General features: G+C 46.6%; 1 long non-coding RNA gene across 1 annotated transcript in view; it reads right to left on the minus strand.

Annotated features, from left to right (window-relative positions):
• LOC117197112 (uncharacterized) overlaps positions 1 to 23,277 on the minus strand; it is a 150,402-nt gene that overhangs the window by 108,245 nt on the left and 18,880 nt on the right. Inside the window, exons 3-4 of the long non-coding RNA XR_004477625.2 lie at positions 14,160 to 15,185; positions 4,785 to 4,853 (exon numbers count right to left, since the gene is read on the minus strand). This is a non-coding gene — a long non-coding RNA (uncharacterized LOC117197112). The remainder of the gene's footprint in view (positions 1 to 4,784; positions 4,854 to 14,159; positions 15,186 to 23,277) is intronic.

The following is a 23,277-nucleotide window of genomic DNA, read 5'->3' on the forward strand; positions in this document are numbered from 1 at the left end:
AGCGCTCCTTCCCTCCTCTGACAGCAGCTCCGTGGCCAGCTCCCGAGGTGGGCGTGGGCACTGGTCTGGACCCTGGAGCCTCCATGCCTGTTCAGCGGTCAGCCCAGGGGAGCTCATGGGCCAAGTAAGGCCAGAGAGACTCTCTGGGAGGTGCAGTGGAGAGGCATGGAGAGAAGTACCAACCACAGTGTCACAGAGCATCAGAGCCTTCCGTGGCCCCCTATAAGTGAGGCCAGCAGGCAGGAGAGCGGGTCTGAGGGCCAGAGCACAGTGAAGGGCAGAGACCAAGTCAAAGTCCCGGGACTCAGTTACGCCAAGGTCTAATCCAGCTCTTTCAGCACATCCTCCTTTTGCTCAAGTCAGTAACTGCGGTTCTGACACTTGACGGAAGGAACACAGGACCCAGGATATCCGCGATCAGACAGCACTGGGGGGAGGCAGGAAGGCTGTGGAGCAAGGGTAAGTCTGGTCAGAAAAAAACAGCATGGTAGGCCTAATCAGGCTCCACCAAGCATTAACCCAGGTGGGCTTCCTGGAGGCGGGTACACAGCAGCTTTGACTGAGCGTGAACCGTGTGTGCCAGGGAGATGGACGCGCAGACAGAGATCCTCTAACCGAGCCTGGTAGAAAAGGCAGGGCTGCACCCAGAGGCCATTTCCTGGATGAGGGAAAACAGAAGGAGGCGGCGACTGGGAGGAGAGGCAGAGGAAGAGTGCAGTTTGGGGATGTTACATGTGAGCTTCTGCAGGACACCCAGTGGGGGGTGTCCAGCTGGCACATCCGTACACAGCTCTGAAGGTGGGGATGAAAATGTGGGCTGGAGACACCAAATTAGGGGTCAGCGACACAGGGGGAGGGCAGCCAAAACCGTGGGCCTGGATGGACGAGGTTGCCCGGAGACCAGGGTGAGAGAGAGAGCCACGGACAGACCCTTCACGGCGACAAGACCTGGGGAAGGAGCTGGAAAGGAAAAGAACCAGAACGGCGAGAGGGAGAAGGGGATCCGTGGGGAGTGTTGCCACGAGGCTACGTGAGCAAGAGAGTGTTCCTGACAATGAATGCAGCTGGCAAAGCCAAATGCCACAGAGAGGTCGAAAAGTAGACGAGCCGGGAAATATTCTCTGGATCTGGCGATCTGGAGAGCAGTGTCAGGGTGATGGTGATGCCTCCTGTGCCCTTTTGCTGCTCCTCCTACAAACCTCTAGGGCAGCTCTCGGCACAAGGCAGGGAATGATTCCCTTCCACATTCTTCTCTCTTACTAGACTATTAGCTCCTTGAGGTCAGGGACTCTGTATTGTCCATCTTTTGCTTTTAAGCTATTTAATTGCGGTATAATTTCCATGTAGAAAATGCACCCATCTTACCGTATGGCTCAGCCTGTGTTTACACGTGCACCCACTGTATAACCCCAGCAGATCGAGATGGACACATTTCTAGGACCAGAGACGCCCACCCCTGCCCTTCCCAGCCAACACCCCAGAGGTCAGCACTCTTCTGCCCTCTGTCACCATAGATGGGTTATGCCTGTTCTGAACTTAGTATAAGTGGAGCCGTAGAGCATGTGCTCTTGGGAGATGCCCACTTTCGCTTCAACACGGGTCCCCAGGTGGCGCCATGAAGCTGGGACCAGCCCCACCGCGTTGCTGTAGGTTAAACGGCTGCACCACACTCTTCTGTCACCAGATGTTTGACATCTGGAACCCAGGTGGTGGCTTGAAGAGAAATGCTGCCATGGACATTCTTGCACACATGATGGACATAGTACTCATTTTGGAGGTGTATGCCCAGGAGTGGAAGTCTGGTTATGTCCTTGGATCTTTTTTTTTTTTTTTTTTTAGTGGTACGCGGGCCTCTCACTGTTGTGGCCTCTCCCGTTGCGGAGCACAGGCTCCGGACGCGCAGGCTCAGCGGCCATGGCTCACGGGCCCAGCTGCTCCGTGGCATGTGGGATCTTCCCGGACAGGGGCACGAACCCGTGTCGCCTGCATCGGCAGGCGGACTCTCAACCACTGCGCCACCAGGGAAGCCCTGTCCTTGGATCTTTTATTCTCAGCACTTTGTCCTATATCAGGCCAACAGGATACATACCTAATAAGTACAAATTGCCCTTGAAACCTTAAACAACTTTTCAACAAATCTCTTGTAAAAAGTTAAATTTAATGCTATTTACTAGGGTCTTTATGGTATTATCAACAAATTTTTAAAATCAATTTCCAAGTAAGTGTATCAAAATCTAAAGAACAGGCCAAAATCTCAATTAGCAGAGGACATAAGCCCCTCTCTTTAAAGAACTCATATACAAGTTCAAATTGTTTTTAAACAACTATGCAATTTCAGTAAATAAGGTAAACAGCCTTTGAAATGAATGAGCCAGAATCTGGAGAACTGGTTGCAAGGAGGCTCCAGAAGAGGACCTGCAGGCTCGCCAAGGGCAGGGATGAGACACACATTCTGGAAGCAGGTCTGGGTCAGGGCAGCCATCTTTGCACAAGAAACACATCTGGGCAAGAACCGGGCTTCAGCGGGAGCCTCGACAAACGCCCCGGGAATAACACGATGCGAAGGAACCTCACCAATCAACGTACCAAATGTGTGCTTTTCTTTTGAATACCGCCTTCGGTTTTCACCGGTTAGAAGTTCAGTGCTAGGCGAAAGCCAAGGAGGCGTGAGAAAGGGGCTTTCCTGGTGGGAGCTGGACCTGCCTGCCACCTCCTTCTCATCCTAGCTCCCCTGATGGGCAGAACCTGACCACAAGTTTGGCCTGAGTTGGCATGAAAAGAAGTGAAGTCTTGCCTCAAAGAAAAGATAAAAGGAACAGCCAGATATGTGATTTCAGATCTGGATCCAGGCCTTGGTCTACATTCCATCTCACTCCATCCCCCATCCACCCGGCCCCCACCCAACCCACCGCCCTGAGGCGTGACCCAAGTCCAAAGAAGAAGTCAAAGAATTTTTTGGTGTTTTTCTAGGTCTCCTCCCATCCCCTTGGAAATCCTTCTGGGGGCGGGGGGCAGGGAATAGTCCCTTGCCTATCCAGCATAAACTATCAATACAAAATGGTTAGATAAATAATTTAGGCAGAGGGTGACGGTGAGGGTGAACTCCAGGCCACTAATCCTCGAGGCTGGCAGACACTGATAAGAAACACAGGACAAGCTGAAAAAGGAATGAACACAAAGAGAGGGACGGCCTTTTCCGGCGGGTCAACCCCGGACAGAACAAATGAATGCGTCTCCTCTGACGGCTATAGCTCTCCCACCTCGATGTCGGGTCAGACACAAGGCCGCGTTCATTTGCTCTGTGGTCGCATACATTAATGACACAGGAGTATCTGAGCAGAAAACAGCCTGAAAAAACACAATGTTATGGGAAACAGTGACCTTGTCCTCACCTGGGGCCCAGAGGTCTGCTCGCCCGCATAGGGGGGACGCAAGCTTCCTGTGATGCCCACCCGATGGTTCAGAAGTTCCCTCGAGTGTCTCACGAAACACAGGGCCGCTGTGGTCACAACTCCAGGACACCACTTACAATGGGTGTCCTTGGGGGACAAAATGGGAATGAACGTGTTGAACATTGGTCACATGTCCTGAAATACCCAGAACAATTGAATTTTAAACTGGACACCTCATTGCCTTGGCAAGTTTCTCGAAATGTCAGGGTCACAGGTCCTGTGTTTTGGAGGATAAACACACACACACATACACACTCACAAGATGTGAGCACAGCAGGTGGAGGGGAAGGTGGCTGCAAAAGTGTGAGAAGCGGCCCCGTGAAGCGTCACCGCTCACCCATCGCTGTTGCCTGTCCTCCCCGTCCTTGCTCTCTGTACACAGGGGTTCTAACAGGCACAACACTCTGGCTTAGTTCTTGACTCGCAAGTCTTAGAAAACGTGGTGGCTCCAAATAAACTAGAAGTCCCCCCGCCAAAGGCGGGCACACAGCGGGGCACAAAGCAGACGATCAACAAGTAATTTTTTATTTGACTTGACTGTGCTCCCCCTTCCTTTTATTATCCTCGGTTGCATATGCTGAAGGTCTCCTTCCTGCAGAATTAATCTATTCTTAAGGAAAATACAGTTTCTAACAGCATTAAAAACTTCTATCTCCCACCATCTTCTCTTTCTCTCTCAGCCCCTCTAGTGGGCAGCTGCAATCATGCTTCCCTCTCCAGGTGCGTCCAGTCGTGCACCCGGCCTCTCAGGTGAGGCCCTCCCTTTAAACCTGTTCAGCCTAAACTCAGCAATGAGTCACTTATCTGCACATATATCCGCACATATATCCTCAACTCCTTTGTTTCTTTCTGGTGCGGTCATGCTTCCTTAACAAAAACACAGTCTCACTCTCAAGGAACTTAATTCTACTGCACTCACCTCATACTCTTCCCGTACCATCCACCAACCATGATCCTTGGTATTTACCCAAAGAAGCTGAAAACTTATGTCCACACAAAAACTTGCACACGGAAGTTTATAGCAGCTTTACTCATAATTGCAAAAATTTGCCAAAAATCAAGATGCCCTTCAGCAGGTGACTGCATAAATAAACTGTGGTTCATCCAGACAATGGAATATTATTCAGCAGTAAAAAGTAGTGAGCTATCAAGCCACGAAAAGACATTGAAAAACCCCAAATGCGTATTACTAAGTGAAAGTAGCCAATCTGAAAAGGCTATGTACCATATTTTCCAGCTCTGTGACATTCTGGAAAAGGCAGAACTATGGAGACTGTTTCAGAAAAGACGTCTTCCCTCCTTTTTTAAGGTAATTCCCTTCGTGGCCCTTACCCTTCTCCTCAGGAATGTCCCACTGTTGTACCTTCGATCTCTTTCTCTCCACTCTTCCTACCCTTCGGCCTGAAAGAAAAACACACAAAAAGAAAATACATACACAAAACACCCTCTTGACTCTGGGCTCCCTCAAGCCCCTTCCTGTCTCCTCTGCCCTGTGGGCTCTCCGAGCTCTATGCAGACACCCCAAGTGGCTGTCACTACATCCTCACCTCCCACGTACTCCTCAACCAGCGTCAACTAACACTTGCCCTTTGCCCTCTCAAGTCAATGTTTTCTCAAAAATGAGAAATCTGACTTCCTCACTTAATCCCCAAGCCAGTCCAATGTCCCTCACATAGTGGGTTCAATAAATATTTGTTGAAAAAACATCCCGAATGATTTCCTAATTTCCAGCGAAGATCGCCTTTTGTCACTAGGCCTTGCGGACTACTGAAGCCCCGCCACCCCTGCCCTGTAGATAGATGGAGTCTCCTCTCCATCCTCAGCCTGAGACGGTCTTTCAGAGCACATGTCAGGTGCGGTGGATGGACTTCGCTCTGGCTTCCTGGACCGCCACCTCCTGACATCCACGTTCACGTTCACCCTGTCCAAGTGTGGGCGGGGCCGTGTAGTGACTCCGCCACAGTGTATAACCTCCGCCCGTCTGCGCTGCAGCCCTGCACCCGTGCTGACTCAGAAGGCGCGAGGGGCCTTGAATCCCACAGGCCCAGGAGGTGATCCCGCCAGCAGCCTGAGGCGTCCGAAGCCTCCAGGTGAGAGCCCAGCCCAGCGGTACCCTGACTGCGTCCTGGGAGACCCCGGCACAGGACCCAGCTGAGCCGTGCCCAGACCCCTCCCCACGGAAACCGTGACGTGATGAATGTGCGTTGTCTCCCGCTGCTGACTCTGTGGTCATTCGATACGCAGCGCAGACCACTTAAGAGGCCGGTCACAGCACTCCCTGCTCACACCCTCAGGGGCCTCCGTCTCATTCAGAATAAACCCCAAAGTCCTGTCTGTGGCCAGGAGCTCTTGTAGCCTGGCTCCTACACCTGTAAGATCCGCCTCCGCCCCCTTCCCCTTGCTCATCCCATAGCTATACAGGTCTTCCTGCTGTTCCATTCCTGCCTTTACCCTCTGTTTCCCCTGCCTGGAACATTCCACCTCCAGATCTTCCTGTGATTCGCTCCTTCACTTCATTCAGAACTGCACTCAAACACAGCTCCTCAAGGGAGCCTCCCCAGGCCCCAGTCCCAACTCCAGCCCTTATCAGTACCTGAAATTATATACCATACGTAGATTCAGATATGGGTAGCTGGCAGAAATTACCTTGAAACAAAAACAGTGAACCTGTCACTACAAGGCAAACAGCTGTCAGTCTTATTGGCAATGATACAAATTTGAGCTACCTAGTAAAAATCAGACTTTAGGAAATCTTATATCTACCCCCATGAGCAGCTTACCAATGCCTTAAGACTTTTTGATGAGTTTGGTGGTGATACTGATACTTTGATATTGTAAGTGAAACATGTCAACATTTGGAAAATGTAAAAAACTCCATGAACCATAATTTTCAAAGTGATCAATAATGATATTACAAAATCATGAATGGGTAACATAAAGACAGGCATATAGACCAATGAAACAGAATAGAGAGCCCAGAAATAAACCCTCACATACATGGTCAACTGACCTTCCACAAGGGTACCAAGACCATTCAACTGGGGAAAGGAGTCTTTTCAACAAATAGTGCTGGGAAAACTGGACATCCACGTGCAAAACCTGGACCCTTACCTTATACATATACAAAAATTAACTCAAAATCCATAAAAAACCTAAATGTATGGGGCTTCCCTGGTGGCGCAGTGGTTGAGAGTCCGCCTGCCGATGCAGGGGACACGGGTTCGTGCCCCGGTCTGGGAAGATCCCACATGCCGTGGAGCGACTGGGCCCGTGAGCCATGGTCGCTGAGCCTGCGTGTCCGGAGCCTGTGCTCTGCAACAGGAGAGGCCACAACAGTGAGAGGCCCGTGTACAGCCAAAAAATAAAAAACCTAAATGTAGGACCTAAAGCTATAAAACTCTTAGAAGAAACCATAGGGGAAGAGTTTCATGACATTGGTTTGGCAAGGACTTCCTGAACACGATACCAAAACCACAGGCCACAAAAGTAAAAATAGACAAATTGGACTATATAAAAAATAAAAACTTCTGTGCATCAAAAGACACCATCAACCGAGCGAAAAGGAAACCTATGAGAGAAAATATTTACAAATCATATAAATGAGAAGGGGTTAATATGAAGATAAAAACTCCTGCAACTCAACAACAAAAAACCAAATAACTTGATTAAAAAATGGGCAAAGAAGAAGATATAGAAACAGCCAAAAAGTACATGAAAAGATGTTCAACATTACTAATCATTAGAGCAACGAAAATCAAAACCACAATGAGATATTACTTCACACCTGTTAAGATGGTTACTATTTAAAAAAAAAAAAGGAAAAGAAGCATTGGCAAGGATGTACAGAAACTGGAACCCCCGTGCTCTGTTGGTGGTGGGGTTGTAAAATGGTGCAGCCCCTGTGAAAAACAGTAAGGCATTACATTAGATGAAAAATAGAATTAACCTATGATCTAGTAATTCCACTTCTGGGTATCCATCCAAAAGAATTGAGAGCAGGGTCTCCAACAGATATGTGCACACCCATGTGCATTGCAACACTATTCTCAACTGTCAGGAGGCAGAAGCAACCAAAGTGTCCACTGATGGATAATAGATAAACAAAATGTGGTCTATACATACAATGGAATATTGTTCAGCCTTAAAAAGTCAGGAAACTATGACACCTGCTACAACATGGAGGAACCTTGAGGACATGATGCTCAGTGAAATAAGCCAGTCACAAAAGGACAAACACTGCACGATTCCACCCATACGAGCCATCAAATTCAGAGGCAGACGGTAGAATGGTGGCTGCCATGGGTTATGGGAGGAGCAAATGGGAAACTGGTTTTTAATGGGTACAGAGTTTCAGTTCTGCAAGGTGAAAAGTTCAGGAAATTGGTTGCACAACAATGTGATTATACTTAATGTTACTGAACTGTATGTACACTTAAAAATGGTTAAGATGGTAAATTTCATGTTATACTTTTTTATCACAGAAAAAAATTTTTAGTTAAAAATTTCTGTGCGTCAGAGGACACAAGCAACGGAGTGAAAAGGCAGCCCACAGAATGGGAGAGAATATTTGTGAAGCATCTATCTGATAAGAGGTTAACATCCAGAGTATACAAAGACTCCTACAGCTCAACAACAAAAAGCAAATGACCCGATTTTAAAATGAGGAAAGGATTCGAATAGACATTTCCTAAGAAGATAAACAAAAGGCCAATAAGCACACGAAAAGATGGTCCACTAGTCGTTAGGGAAACGCACGTCTACACCGCAGTGAGCGATCACCTCACACTCACTAGAATGGCTACTGAGATGACAATTTTATGTGTCAGCTAGAATGGTCCAGGGGCGCCCAGACATTTGGTCAAAAATGATTCTGGGTGTGTCTGTGAGGGTGTTTCTGGTGAGATTAACATTTGAATAGAAGGTTGAGTCAAAAGGATTGTCCTCCCTAAAGTGAGTGGAACTCACCCGGTTGAGTTGACAGCCCAAATAGACCTGACGGCCTTGAGCTGAGACAGAATATCTCCCTAACTTCTGACTCAGACTTTAACATCAGCTCTTCCTGGGTCTGGATCCTGCTGGCCTTAGGACTGGGGTAAAGCCATCACTTCTCCTGGAGTTCAGTCCTGCTGACTGAAGACCTGGGGATTTAGCAAACTGCGAGATCATGTGAGCAAATTCCTTACAATAAATAAAAATAAGTATGTATAAATTCAAACATAAACATAAATAAATATTTATGTTTGTATGGACACACACACACACACACATCCTATTGGTTTTCTTTTTCTGGAGAATGGAGAGCCTTGACTAATACGGTTATCAAAAACAAAAGCTAACAAGCGTTGGTGAGGATGTAGAGAAATTGGAACCCTTGTACACGCTTGGTAAGAATGTAAGATGGTACAGCTGCTATGGAAAACAGTTCCTCAAAAAATTAAAAATAGAATTACCATACAATCCAGCAATTCCACTTTTGATAATATGACCAAAAGAATTGAAAGCAGAGTCTCAAAAGGTATTTGTCCCCTCATGTTCACAGCAGTATTCATAATAACCAAAAGGGGCAAGCAATCCAGGCATTCACTGGCAGATTATTAAATAGATAAGCAAGATGTGGTCCATCCATACAATGGAATATTATTCAGCCTTAAAAAGGACGGTAATGCTAGTATCTGTACAACATGGATGGACCTTGAGGACATGATGCTCAGTGAAATGAGCCACAGAAGGACAAATACTGGATGATTCACTTACATAAGGTACCTAAAGTAATCAAATGTTTAGAAATAGAAAGTACAATGGTGGTTGTCCTGGGATGGGGGGCAGGGGAACGGGAAATTATTGTTTAATGGGGGCAGAGTTTCAGGTTTGCAAGATGAAAAGAACCCTGGAGATGGATGGTGTGGTGATTACACAACAAAGCGAATGTACTTAAAACTACTGAACTGTACATTTAAAAATGGTTAAGATGGTAAATTTTATGTTATGTATATTTTACCACAATTTAAAATAAACAAATAAATAAAAGTCTTTCATGGGTGAAAAAGACCCATTCAAAGTACCAAATATACCAATGGATTTTACAGTAGCATGGTTCCAAAAGTTCACTGATATCTTTTCAGATTCTACATTACAACTAACTTTTAAAAATTATCATTTAATTTTTATGAAGACTCAAAGAAGAATAGTTACAATTATCCAAAAGTCTGTGAAAATATTCCTCCTTTTGAAACTACATGTATGTGAGCCCAGATTCTCTCCATACATTTCAATCAAAACACCATATTGCAACAGACTGAATTCAAGGCAAGTAAGAGAATCCAATAGTCTTCTAGCTACCAAGCCAGAAAGGAAGGAGTTTTCCAAAAATGTAAAACAATGCCACTCTACTAATTGTTTTGTTTTGGAAAATATAGCCATTTTCACAAAATTATGGTTTTTATGTCAACATGTAACAGGTTTACCATTTTTATTTTTATATGAATTAAGTATTTTCAATTTGCTCAGTTTTAATTTCTAATATGGTACATATATGTAGATAAACTATACATAATGAGAAGCTCTTTAGGGTCTTCAATAACTTTTAAGAGTGAAAACGAGTACTAGGTCAAAATGTGTGACAGTACTGGTTCAGACTAATGCAATACAGAGGATAAGACACTAAATCCTCCTTTTCTCCCTCCTCTGCCCTTGAATGATTACAGCTCTACTTAATAGAACTGAGGTAATCACCCTCCGGGGGCCGTAAGTCCGAACCTGGTATCATTGGGTTGGAATCAAAATGTCATCAGGGCTGTACTCCATCCTCCCCCCACCCCAGGCTTTAGGGGAGAGTCTGTTTCTTGCCTCTCGAAGCCTCTGGGGGCTGCCAGCCTCCCCTCGCTGTGGCCACGTCACTCCAGGCTCACCCCCACCTTCACAGGGTCCCCGCTTCTGTCGGTTTGGGAACTCCCATGCCTCTCAGTTATAAGGACCCACGATTAGATGGAACACCACCTGTTGTACTTTATAGGTCAAGCAATCCCATCATAATTATATTCATTTAATCTTCTATGAATTCCAAACAGTGTCAATAAAAATTAATTAGTTCACAGTGTACTTCTGGTTGTTTTTCTAGGCCTTTCTTAATCCACAATAAAGGGATACTAACAAGGGGACAGGTTCTGGCGCCCAAGGACCTGGGTGTGAGTCTCAGCTCCGTCATTTCTCAGCTGCGCCATCAGGAAAGCTAGTCCTTCCTTTGTGCTTCAGCTTCCTCATCTGTAAAACGGGATGATGACAACACTGCCCACCACTGAGGACTGCTGCCAAGGCTGGAAGAGTCGGTCCTTGTAAAGTCCTAGCCCAGTGCCCAGAGGATAGTAAGCATCTCCAAATGCTAGTTGTTGTTGTTATTATTATCTGAATAAGGTTTATAGGAAGAGGTTGGGTATGGCTTAGAAATCAGCTCATGGGAATTGGGATGATGGATGCTGAAGAAGCATCTGTCCAACAAGTCACAGGACCCCGGCCCCTGGGGACCCCTCCAAGCATCACTTTGCATTTCTGCACTAGAAACCATACCTACTTCTCAGAGGTTTCCCTGGCCCTGCAGCCGTGCCCCACACCCCCCAAGGGCACCCGCACATCACTGGGGGCAGCTCTCGACAGTGTCCCAAAGCCGGGGAGGCCGTGAGGGCTCTTCTTCAGCTTCAGGCATAGCCTGTTTCTGAAAATGGATACTATATATTTACAGAGGAGAAATGACAGCATGTTTTCTGTCAATAGCTACATCACTTTTATTCCACTTCTTGTTTCCCCCATTTGGAGTATTTATGAAGTTTTCCATTTGATCCTTTTTTGGGGACAGACAGCTTGTTTGGAAAAAATGGACAGACAACTAAGTAAAATGGATCCCGGGGCTCCAACCCTACAAAGAACATCCTCGGGGGGGGGCCCACCTGCCCAAGGGTGGAAGGAGGCCCCCTCCAGTTAGGACTCGGGGAGCCAGACTCAGGGCACGAGGATGGGACCTGGGGACCCCGTGGAGCAGATGACCAGCCTACTGCCTCTGCTCCCAGCTGGAACGTGTTTCAGTCGTGACGAGTGTGAAGCGCAAAGGCAGTTGGCCAGAAAACAGGATGGAAAACGGGGGTTAGCACAGGCCGTGTGGACCGGCCCCGCTGTGCCTCTCCCGCAGCAATGTGGAAACGGGAGGCTCTTCAGAGCTGTCTCCAGGCCATCTTTAAAGAGAAGCGGTGAGCAGAAACCGAGCCCCGAGTGTGAGTGGTGAAGGACAGGCCGGGAGCGGACGCCTGGGACGAGGGGAGACCTGCGGCCACCGGGCGGCGACCCCGAGGGCGCTGGTCTGAGGCTCTGCGAGCTGCCGTCCTCTCAGGGCACAGCGACTTTCTGAGCGGAGAACAAATGATTCCTGCTTTTCCCAGGACGATTTTTCAAGCTGGCTTCCTCGCTGGTTTGGAGACCCAACCTGCCCATTTATAACAAGCTAACTTCAGGGCAGAGTGAAAGGCACCGGCCTTGGTGCCCAGCTCCAAACTAGAGCTGCCGCCCCAGGGTCATGGCAAGTGCCCTCCTCAGAGCCCCTTCTGGCTGAAGGCAGCCCTGCACCTCAACTCCTCAAAGGAAGGTGCCCATTTTGCCCAAGTGCCCGTGTGTCACATCACAGATACTCGTCAGGGACACGGCGCGCTCCTTTCTTTGTTGCTTACTTTTAATCTGTCTGATCTTTAAGGAGAAAACTACCTCTAGACTTGGCTCCCGACCCTGCTACTGCAGAAGGCAGTGGGGGGAGCTCGTGGCCACAAATCCTCCTCCTAAAAAACACCTCCTCGTCTGGCAGCCAGAGAGGCGACCTTTCCAGACAGCTGGGCCAAGGGGGTGAGTCCTTGTTAAGGCCGGGCTCACGTGGGGCTAGAATCAGAACCGGAGGGACAGGGGAGCATCTGCCCTGACCAGCTCCCCACAACGACCAGGGAATGTCCCCAGAATCGCCATCAGGATGGAGGGCTGGCCAGGATGGCAAACAGGTGCTTCGCCCGTGCTCAGGCGATCTACCAGAAAGCACATTGAGAGCACACAAGTGCTCTTCTTTGTGGGATTCTATTCAAAATCAAATGAGTATTAAAAGTCACAGCAAAGTATTTAGCTCTATTTAGTAACTGGACTATCTATCATGGTAAAGGAAAGGGAATTGGGGGCTAACATACTTCTAAGCATTTCATTCAAGGGAGAAAGATTAGGGAAAACACGTAATGTATCTTAGGAACGGGAACGTCCTGTTATTGTTAGAAACTGCTGGGACCTCATTAGAGCCTATGAAAACATCATGTGTAAGTACTGAAAGGCAATAAATCTTCAACAGCCCGAAGAGAAGGTGGGTAAAGCGGGAAGGGAAGAAAGAGAGGGAGAAAGAGGGAAATGGGCGAATTACCAGCCCTCTGGTGGTTTTTCCCATCAAACCTCAAGCCAGCTTGGGCCACCAACTGGCTTCCCAGAAGGATTGCGTGAATTCAGCTTCCTGATACAGGTTGATACGGTAGGAGACTGTATTAAATACTCTAAAATAATTATCAACAGTTAATAAAATCAGTTTAGGATAGATTTTTTTCCTTTTCGGTTTTCATACTGTAACCTCTCTGCAGTCTTGGTTCTTCCTTGGACACGGAAATTCCTTCTCATAAACTTCATCCTGGTACTGAATGTTGAGCCAATTCTGAAGAGCTGATCAGAAATTAAGCAGTAAAAATTAAAGTTGCTCACTTTGGACTAACTAAACATTGTCCCTGGAGCCACTGTTATTGGCACACAGCCAAGGAGCATCTTCCAGGCCAAATGCCTTTACAAGATTACAGAGACTGTGCAGTTCATCTATTCTCTTGTGGAATTGAAAAATGCTCACAGATAATAAGTAATAGTGCTCTTTTTGAAAAAAAAAGAATTGCAGCTTCAGCAGTGAGCTATGTGAAAAACAGACAGGGAGAACCTGCGGACTAATCACATCAACAAAAATTTATCAATTGAGAAAGGAATCTCTTGATAAATACAGAGCGTAGGATACTCTATATCCAATAAATAATACCCTTTTCTCTATAAAAGAGATTAGTTGTCTCTTCAACTGGCCAATCTGTTTTATGATAAAAATTCAATATCTGAGCAGCCTTTATATATGGAGAGGAAAAGAAGCTCACCATCATTTGTACTTTGTTCTCCACTGACTCTTTTTTAAACACTTAACACATCTCTAAATATTTTATACCCTCGTCATATACCTAACTGTTAAATAAAAAGCTAAATTATTAAATTTCTATTAAATATAAAGTTATGAAGTTAACAAATTTGACTCAACATTTAAACAAATGATCGGTAACAAAAATTAATCAGACTCGTCCGAAGATTTAATAGGTATAAGTCTTTCTGATGCTCTAAGCACGTCAAGGGGACACCATATTACAATGAATATAAAACAGATCAGTGCACTTACACCCAAGCTAGTTTACTAAAGGTTTAACTCTATGGATTTAAATTTGCTTTTCTATTTTTATTCTTACTTGTATTCTAATTTCTTTCTGGAGTACAATTTTCACTCATCTTAAAAAAAAAAAGCTAGGGTCACCTTCTCAGACTAGCCGTGATTGCAGATGTGAGTTTTGAGAACAAAGACAAGATTTAGGCAGCTTCCAAGGAAATTGCAGCAAAGTCACTTACCCAGGTCCCTTGCTATAGCCGTGCTTGGTCCATTACTTCAGAAATTCTCCTGATCATTGGTTTTGGAAATTTTGGTGTGTTTTCATTTTTATGACCTTCATATTTTATCATCAATATCAAAATGGTGCTTATCCGGTATGTCTTGTCTGTATTGTATCTGGTACAAGTTCAGTTTTTTGGCTCTTGTTCTAAGTAAGATTCGGTCTTACTTAGATCTAAAGCCTTTGGTTGATCTGGGTCCCTGAAACGTTGTAACACTTCTTTCTCATCAACCATTAAAATCCATAATATTGACATGGAGACACCAGCAGAAACCCCTTAGCCATTCTTCATCTTCCTTTGTGTACAGGAGGCTGGGAAGGCACAGTTCTGATGGCATTTTCCTCACCTTTAGGGTCCAAGATCCCCTCACCTCCTCTGTCTGCCTTCATGTGTAGACGATTAAATATGCACAACATGGCAACGAGTGAGCAGAATGTGCCTCAAAGAAATCGAGGAGCCCAAAACAGTGGCTTCCTTTGGACAGAGTTCGCTTTAAGCTTGACTTTGAGTTTACTGCTTAACGCTGAGCACTACCTGCTGACTACTGAGAAGCTTTGTGACCACCTGTCTCATCATATCAGCGTGGCAGTTCTCTAAGAGTGGTCCCTGGGAGGTTGGGAGAAATTCAAATTCTCCGGCTCTGTCCCAGACCAACTGAACAAGAAACTCTGAGAGCACGGCCCCATATCTGTGTTCTCACAAGTCCGCTTGCGTCCTGGGTGATCAATGCCCACGCACGTTTGATGACTACTGTAGCGTCACCAGCGAGTGCTTTACTCAGTCTTCCATTTCCTTGCACCTGCTATAGTGAGATGTGCCCCGAATGTTAAGATTGCTAACCTGTGAGGATGGAATCAGCAGGAATGATCGCTTCCTGGAACAGTTTTGCCCTGCTCGGAAATAACCAACTCTGAGAAGTGTTCCGTAGATGTAGTAAGATGAAGACAGAGACACGCTCAATCAGGTCAGAGGGCTGGGAGGCAGCTGAGAAAACAACCATCAAAACTTAAATCAAGGAGAGGGAGTCTTAAAACGGGGAGATTGTGTAGAGATAGGGAAAGCGGGATGAGAAACAAGAGAACATACTGGTCTCTGCCCATCCCCCAGATCCCGACACAGAGCTCCTAAATCCCTTGGCACTTCCTGGGTGGCAGGAGCATCACTTGTTCTAAGGAGGCCAATCCTGGTGGCTCCCAGATGGCTGCAGGGTGGGGCTGCTCTCCAGAAAGGCCCAACCATGATGAGATGCTTGAACTTTCAGTCCCATCCCCCAGGCTCCAGGGAGGGGAGGGGCTGGAGACGGATGGATCATATCCTACGTCTACTTAAACATAACTCCAGACATTTGTGTCCATCAGTGTGGAGGACCAGAAGCCCTAAATGACTCAGCCCCCTTTCAAAAAAAGAAAAATAAAGGAAGTCTGGATAAATATGAACCAAAAGAAAGTAACAATTTTATGAATCAGCATTTGGCAATAAAGTGAGAAGTCTGTCTCACTTTGACGCCCGGAACCATGAGTTTCCAGTTTCAAAGTGAAACACTGGAAAGGAAGCAAGACCCAAACCAGCCTTCACCCTGAGTCTATGCACTGAACTCTGTGACCTTCCATTTCCACTGGAGAGCTCCATGGTGGCAGGAAAAACAGGAAGTGAAGGCTTCAGCCCACCCAAGGCAGGAAAACACTACATACAGGTGGGGTCCAGAATGTCCACAGCCTCAGAATCCGGGTCCGTGGGAACAGGCCCAGTTCGGAGACGGGGAGTGAGGAGCGAGCCTGTCTGGGGAACCCATGACCGCATTCCCGCTGACAGGGGCTTGCAGACGACACACACTACGTCTGTGGTTTGGAAAAACACAGACAATTTAACACACTCATCCCAAGTCGGTCATACTCCCAGGCAACCGACAGCAGAAATCTCTTATATCCTCAGAAGAGGCCCAATCTCAATACCGCTCACAGAATTCCAACAGATAGTTTCAGGAGCATAAACATGAAAGAAAACAGGGTGCCATGAGTAAGCAGCAGCAGAACACGCAAACCCACATCCACACACACTCACACACGCGGCTACGCACATGCGCACACACACACACGCACTCACACTCACACACCCGCACACACTGTGGATTGGGTTTTTCTGAAAGCAGCCGCCAGGCCAGAACTTGGAATACAGATGTTTTTAGGATCAGTAACTGTGAAGGGGATGGAAAAAAAGCATGATTGAGCAGAAGGAAAGTTGAACTCAGTGTAGCTCTGACACAACCCTGTCAACCCAGCAGAAAGCACCAGTGAGAATACTGTCCATCAGAGTCATCCTGCACCAGGCTTGACACCCTCACGCAGCTTCCAGATCCAGGCTGCTGTGGGCAGGGCATGGCACAGGCGAGGCAGCACTTTGCAGATGGAGGCTGCCTGCTGATCTCGTGCCTCCACACAGCTGGGCATCAACTCTTCCCTTGAAGAAGAATATGGTGGCATATCTCTGTGTCGTAGAGATAGATAGGTAGGTAGATAGATAGATAATAGGTGGATAGATAGATAGATAGGTACAGAGACATATACCCACCCAGAATAGCCCAGGTAAAGATTTTAAACAAATTATCAAAAAATAAAAAATAAGTATTTTAATCTTTTAATAACTTTTTTAATCTTTTAGAGCTTTTAAAATGACCAAGCATGTTTATAAACAGAATCAAATTTAAAGTAGAACTTTTAGAAATGAAAATTATAATAATAATTAAGTTTCAAAAGTCATTAGACAAGTTAAACAGCAGATTAAGCACAACCAAACAAAAAACTATGAAACCAGAAGATAGATATGAAGAAAGTATTCAAAATGCAACCCAGAGACACAAAGAGATGTAAGAGAGAATGAAAAGTTGTAATTTATGTTTAATTAGAGTTTAGTAGGAGATAAGGGATATAAATGGGGAAGAAGCAATATTCAAAAGAGACCTAAACATTTATCCAAGGAAGACATACAGATGGCCAAGAGGCACATGAAAAGATGCTCAACATCACTAATTATTAGAGAAATGCAAATCAAAACTACAATGAGGTATCACCTCACACCAGTCAGAATGGCCATCATCAAAAAAATCTACAAACGATAAATGCTGGAGAGGGTGTGGACAAAAGGGAACCCTCTTGCACTGTTGGTGGGAATGTAAACTGATACAGCCACTATGGAGAAGAGTATGGAAGTTCCTTAAAAAACTAAAAATAGAACCACCATATGACCCAGCAATCCCACTACTGGGCATAGACCCTGAGAAAACCATAATTCAAAAGGACACATGTACCCCAATGGTCATTGCAGCACTATTTACAACAGCCAGGACATGGAAACAACCTAAGTGTCCAACACCAGATGAACGGATAAAGAAGATGTGGTACATATACACAATGGGATATTACTCGGCCATAAAAAAGGAAAGAAATAGTGCCATTTGCAGAGACGTGGATGGACCTAGAGACTGTCATACAGAGTGAAGACAGAAAGAGAAAAACAAATATCGTATATTAATGCATATATGTGGAATCTAGAAAAATAGTACAGATGAACATATTTCCAGGGCAGGAATAGAGACGCAGACATAGAGAACAGATGTGTGGACACGGGGTGGGAAGGGGAGGGTGGGATGAATTGGGAGATTAGGTTTGACATAAATACATTACCATGTATAAAATAGATAGCTAGTGGGAACCTGCTATACAGCACAGGGAGCTCAGCTTGGTGCTCTGTGATGACCTAGATGGGTGGGCTAGGGAGGGTGAGAGGGAGGTCCAAGACCGAGGGGTTATATGTATTCATACAGCTGATTCACTTCGCTGTACAGCAGAAACTAATGCAACATTGTAAAGCAATTATAGTCCAATTAAAAAAAAAAAAGAGAGAGAATGAATGAGAAATTTCCAGACTTGTTGAAAGACTCAAACCCTCAGATTAAGGAAGCCCAGTCAATTCCCTGCAGGATAAATAAGGAAATCCCAAAGTAGATACATCATAACAAAACTGAAGAACATCAAAAACAAAGATCTTAAATACGAGTCAGAAACCTTCAAAAGGAAGGAATTATATTGAAGGCTGACTTCTTACCAGCAATGATGAAAGCCACAAAAGAGTGGACTTTTTTTTTTCAATATACTGAAAGGAAATTATGATCCTCCTGAAATTCTATACCTAGTCAAATTAATTTTCCAAGAATGGAGAGAAAATAATTTACCTTTAGAAGAACAAAACCTGACAGAGTTCAGCTCAACAGGCCCTTACAAGCAGAAATTCTAAAGAATACAAAAAGTACTAGAAATTAAAAGAAAAAACACTTGATAACCTTAAATTTTGAAATTTATTTTTGTTAAAAGACATCTTTAAAAGAGAAAACAAGGCAAATAATGGAAGAAGATACTAGCAATACATGTAACTCACAAACTTTGGTATCCATCATATGTAAAGTATTCCTACTAATAATTAATAAGAATAAGACAGCCCAATAGAAAAATGGGCTACCAACTTGAACAGGCATTGCACACAACAGAAAATTTAAATGGGCAATAAACATTTTAAATGCCCAAATTTATTAGTAACCTAGGAAATGCAAACTAAAATCACAACGAGATGCCACTATACCAGGTTGTCAAAAATCTTGAAGCTTGATAATACCAAGTGTTGGCTTGGATATGAGGCAACTAGGACTTTCCTACACTGCTGATGGGACAGCAAACCAAGAGCAGGACGTTGTGGAAGATAAAAGCAGAGGGAGGTTTGAGACGACCTTTCTAAAAAACTTTAGCTGAGACTGAAGAATGGGGAGTTGGTCAGACCAAGTGACTCCAGGCAGAGAGAACACTTTGTACAAAGATCTGAATCGGAAAAGGACTTGGTGTGTTTGAGGACCTGAAGGACACGCAGCATGGCCAAGGCAGGAGCAAGGGGCACAGGACCAGAGCAGCATGGGATTAAGGCTGAAGGGGCAGCAGGAGACCCATGTCCCTTCAGGCCACCCTAAGGATTCTGATTATTATCCTGAGCCATCGGAGGTCATCGAAGGCTTTAAGCAAAGGAATAATGTTCTCAGATTTGCATTTTTTCAGGGATCTCTCTCTCTCAATACTAGGAAATGGGTTGAGTGTATGTGTGGGTACGAGTGGATACAGGAAAACCACTTGGCCTTTTGCAATAATGCAGGCAATCAATAGTGATGACAGGGGCTGGGGGGAGGTAATCAGATTGTGAATATTTAGGAAGTGAAATTAGCAGGTCTTGGTGATGGCTTGGATGTGGTGGTGAGGAAGGAGGGAGACGTAAAGGGTGACTTGTGATGTCTGGGGTCTGACTTGCATGTGGTGCTGTGCACGCACTCAGAGAGGAAACCCTGGCAGAAAGCCAGCTGGGTGTGGGGCAGAGAGGTCATTAGTCCAGTTCTGCACATGCTGTTTTGAGATGCTCGTCTTGCCTCGAGGTAAAGATGTAAAGGGTGCATCTGACACATAAATCTGGACCCAGTGGTGTCCTGGAGCGGGCTCACACGTGCTCTGCGTCTCTTACCAACTCTGCAATCACTGATATTGTGTCAGTACCTTGATCTTGGCCGTGGTGAGAATACTTACACCATGGAAATTGGCAAATGCTACGATTCCGGGTTTTTCCCCTCTGGAGAATCGGCTGTTAACCATTTACCTGCACCCACTCTTTGCACCAGAGCAGAAGCCTGGTCTGAAATATAAAACTTTCAGGGAGGCCTCAGGGGCTCTCAGCTGGGCTTCATTAGCAGCAGCTCATTTTCCGCACGGAGCCCAGAGTCCAAGCAGGGAATGTGCTCCCGCCATCCCCGTAAAACTGCCTGCTGTTGACACACGAATGGCTTCCAGACAATTTGGACAGGTTGGGGATAGTTTTATAAGAAAAGGAGTGAAAAAGAAATATTTGTCCATGAAACCCAACTCCCCTCCTGGCTTTGGCCTGGTAGTGTGGCAAGGCACGTGGAAACAGTGTTATGGGTTTGCCTGCACGTTCCCCTTACCACTTTGGGGACCATCTGGGCCTGCTTCCTTAGGAGCCTCTGTGGCCTGATGCCAGCCCTATGGACACCAGCACCAGGCCTCGTGCACACCCAGCCCACCCGATCGCCCACCCAGGCCTAAGAGCCCGGCCAGCAGCCCGTCTCCAACCACACAGCCTGCCCGCCAGCCAGCGGCACGGGGAAACACGGTGGCCGAGGCTCTGCCTCCTGGGGCGAGACGTGTGGCTCAGAGAAAGGCTCCCAGGGCTGCAGGGCAGCTGTCGGACATGGCTGGGATGGCAGCCCTGCCTGCGGGAAGTCACAGGGCACCTCCAGAGATGCAGCCCTAAGACGTGACTGCAGCCGGCACCTGCCTCCAGGCTGGGACTCGCCGGCTTCCCCAGCATGGTCACATGCAGTCTCTCATCTCTGTTTTCTACGACAGCTCTGTGGAGTTGAAAGCACAGGGTCACTGTCTTCCTCTGTTTTACTAATGAGGTAACTAAGGTTCAGAAAGTGTGGCTTTTCAGCTCCTTCAAATTAACGTGGACCACCCGACGACGCGTGCTAAGCCTGGGTACAACCCACTCCAAGCGTCTGCCATTTCTCTGGACCCGGCATCTTGTGCTTGGCATCCCTGGCTTCCTGACCTCCCTGTCTTCCCCTGATTTGAATTCCAGGTAATGGAATGCATTTGTACTTATAATGGAATACATAATTCTACATATAACTGTGTCTACTAGTAACAGTATATAGTTTGCCTTCTGAAGCATCTCAACAGACTGCTTTCTATGAGGTCCCAAGAATTCCAAGCTGTGGTCATCATATAGGTGTTAACATGTACACATAAAAAATGGTTTTAACAATAAACTTTCTTCTAAGTATAAAAGTAATGCATGCGTTCATACTATAAAATTTAGAAAATTAGGGAAATCATCCATAAGTAACATTCAAAAGGAAAGTATTAAGATAAATATCAGGATAAATATACAGTCCACCAAGATGGTGACTATCTTAAAAGTACACTCATCTGAGTATGTGAATAACGGCATTTACAATATAATGAATATTCACGTGTGTGTGTCTCACCTGTGCGCATTTTCCATGTCTCATCCTACAGTCTCCTCTCAAATACCCAAGATGGGCTGTGAGACACACACTGAGTCCGATGGTCTAGGAGGTCCCCAGGGGTGCTCACCCGCTGCTGTTCACCGGCATGGTCCCTGCCACACGTAGCAGGATATTCCAGAAGTGACAGGTCGTGATTCCAAAGGCTGGATAATAAAAACACCATGGCTTCCTCCTTGCTCTCTGGGATCACTCCCTCCGAGGCAATCAGCCACCACATTGTGAGGACCTTGTGGAGAGGGACTGAGGTTCCCTGACAACAGCCGTGGGAGGTGCCACCGGAGGCAGACCCTCCACCGCCTGCCCAGCATCCAGAGGCTGCCGGCCCAGCGACACCTGGACCCCAACCTCACGAGAGACCCTGCGCCAGAACCGCCTGCTGTGATGCTCCTGAGTTTCTGATTTGCGGAAACTGTGGATTAATAACCCTTTATTGTTGGTTTAAGCTGGCAAGTTTGCAGCAGTAGATAACTAATACACTGGATTTAAACCAGGCAACCTAATGAAATCCGGACTTGGTCACTTCCTAGGTAAGTGGCCTTGGGAAACTCACTTCATCTCTTGTTTACAAATTCTCTGAAACTGAGGGAACATTCCCCTCAAAGCACTGTTTTAGAGAGTAGATGCAGCCACACAGCACAGAGGCCTTGGCACAAGGCGACATTCTCGGGGTGACTAATTCACACCGGTTTACCCAGAGCTCCCTCGGTTTAGCCGACAGTCTGGCACCAAGACACCTCGCCCCAAGCTGACGGAGACAGTTGGTCACTCTAGCATTCATTGAAAATTGGTTGAGTGTGAAAGGCGTCCATGGTATACAGTTAAGCAAGGAAGTCTAGAAGCTGCAGGTAGACTAGCCCACACTCTACTTAGCCACACACAGAGCTTCCAGATGTAGGATTTCATCACCGTATCTGTGAGAACTGGGTTCCAGGCTGCTTGTCTTAGAAGTTCTGCAGTGACCCCAGCGATGCCTGGTCTGCTGGGAACTCTGCTGCCTCCACCACTCTGGTCTCAGGGGAGAGTCTGGGCCTGCCCTGGACCGTTCTTTCTGAAGGATGGGATGGGGCCTGCTCCACACACCATCCACAAGACTATCTAGAACATCGCACTTCCTCACACACTGCTGAAGCTGGAGGGCACGGAGAAAAATGCAACCTTACAGATGCTAGAAATGGCTGCTCCAGAACCCAAACTCAGAGCTGCCCTCAGAGGCCCTCACCAGGCAGGGTCCCTGGCCAGCCCTGAGTCGGCCTCCGCCAAGGTCCCAAGCACCACCCTGGAGGGCCCACCTACCTCTGCCCTGCCTGGAGTTATCACCTGCAGACCTCCTTGTACTAGACATGAATAAATGCCTTTCATTCCCCTTGGCTCCATTTTCCAAAGAGCAACATCTGGGAAGCAGAGTAAAATGCTCCTTCCCCCGGGAGCACAGTTTGCCTCAGCGAAGGAGCCCAGGAAGGGAGAAGCAGGCAAAGACGGGAGGGCCCACCGCTGGCCAGGACGCTGAGGCGGGTACAGACTGACAGCACCTTGCCGTCAGGGGGAGCCCGTCCCCAGGCAGGCCAGGTCTGCTGGTAACTCTTGAAGAACAACCTGCTTTCTGTCCACAGTGATCATTTCAGAAGTCAAGAATAAAGGTAAGGAGTCCTGAATGAGTTTTCTTTCTTTTCAAAACAAAATGACACAGACCTGGGCTGGACCATTTGACAAACTCCAGTGCTTCGTGGATTCCCTGTAATTGGGAGTTTCTGTCTTCAACTACCGAATTACCCACAGCAGATGCACCAGGGGAACCGGGTAGGCTGGGTAACACACAGGAGTGATTAGCAGACAGACCCTGATGCAGCTGGTCCTGCGGATGGAGGTAGGAAGCTCGGGGCCCAGACGTGAGTGAGCACGTGTGTGCGACAAAGGCTGGGCTTCCTGCCAGTGGCACCTACT

This window comes from Orcinus orca, chromosome 10 (genome assembly GCF_937001465.1).
Source record: "Orcinus orca chromosome 10, mOrcOrc1.1, whole genome shotgun sequence".
In the NCBI taxonomy this organism is placed as follows: domain Eukaryota; kingdom Metazoa; phylum Chordata; class Mammalia; order Artiodactyla; family Delphinidae; genus Orcinus; species Orcinus orca.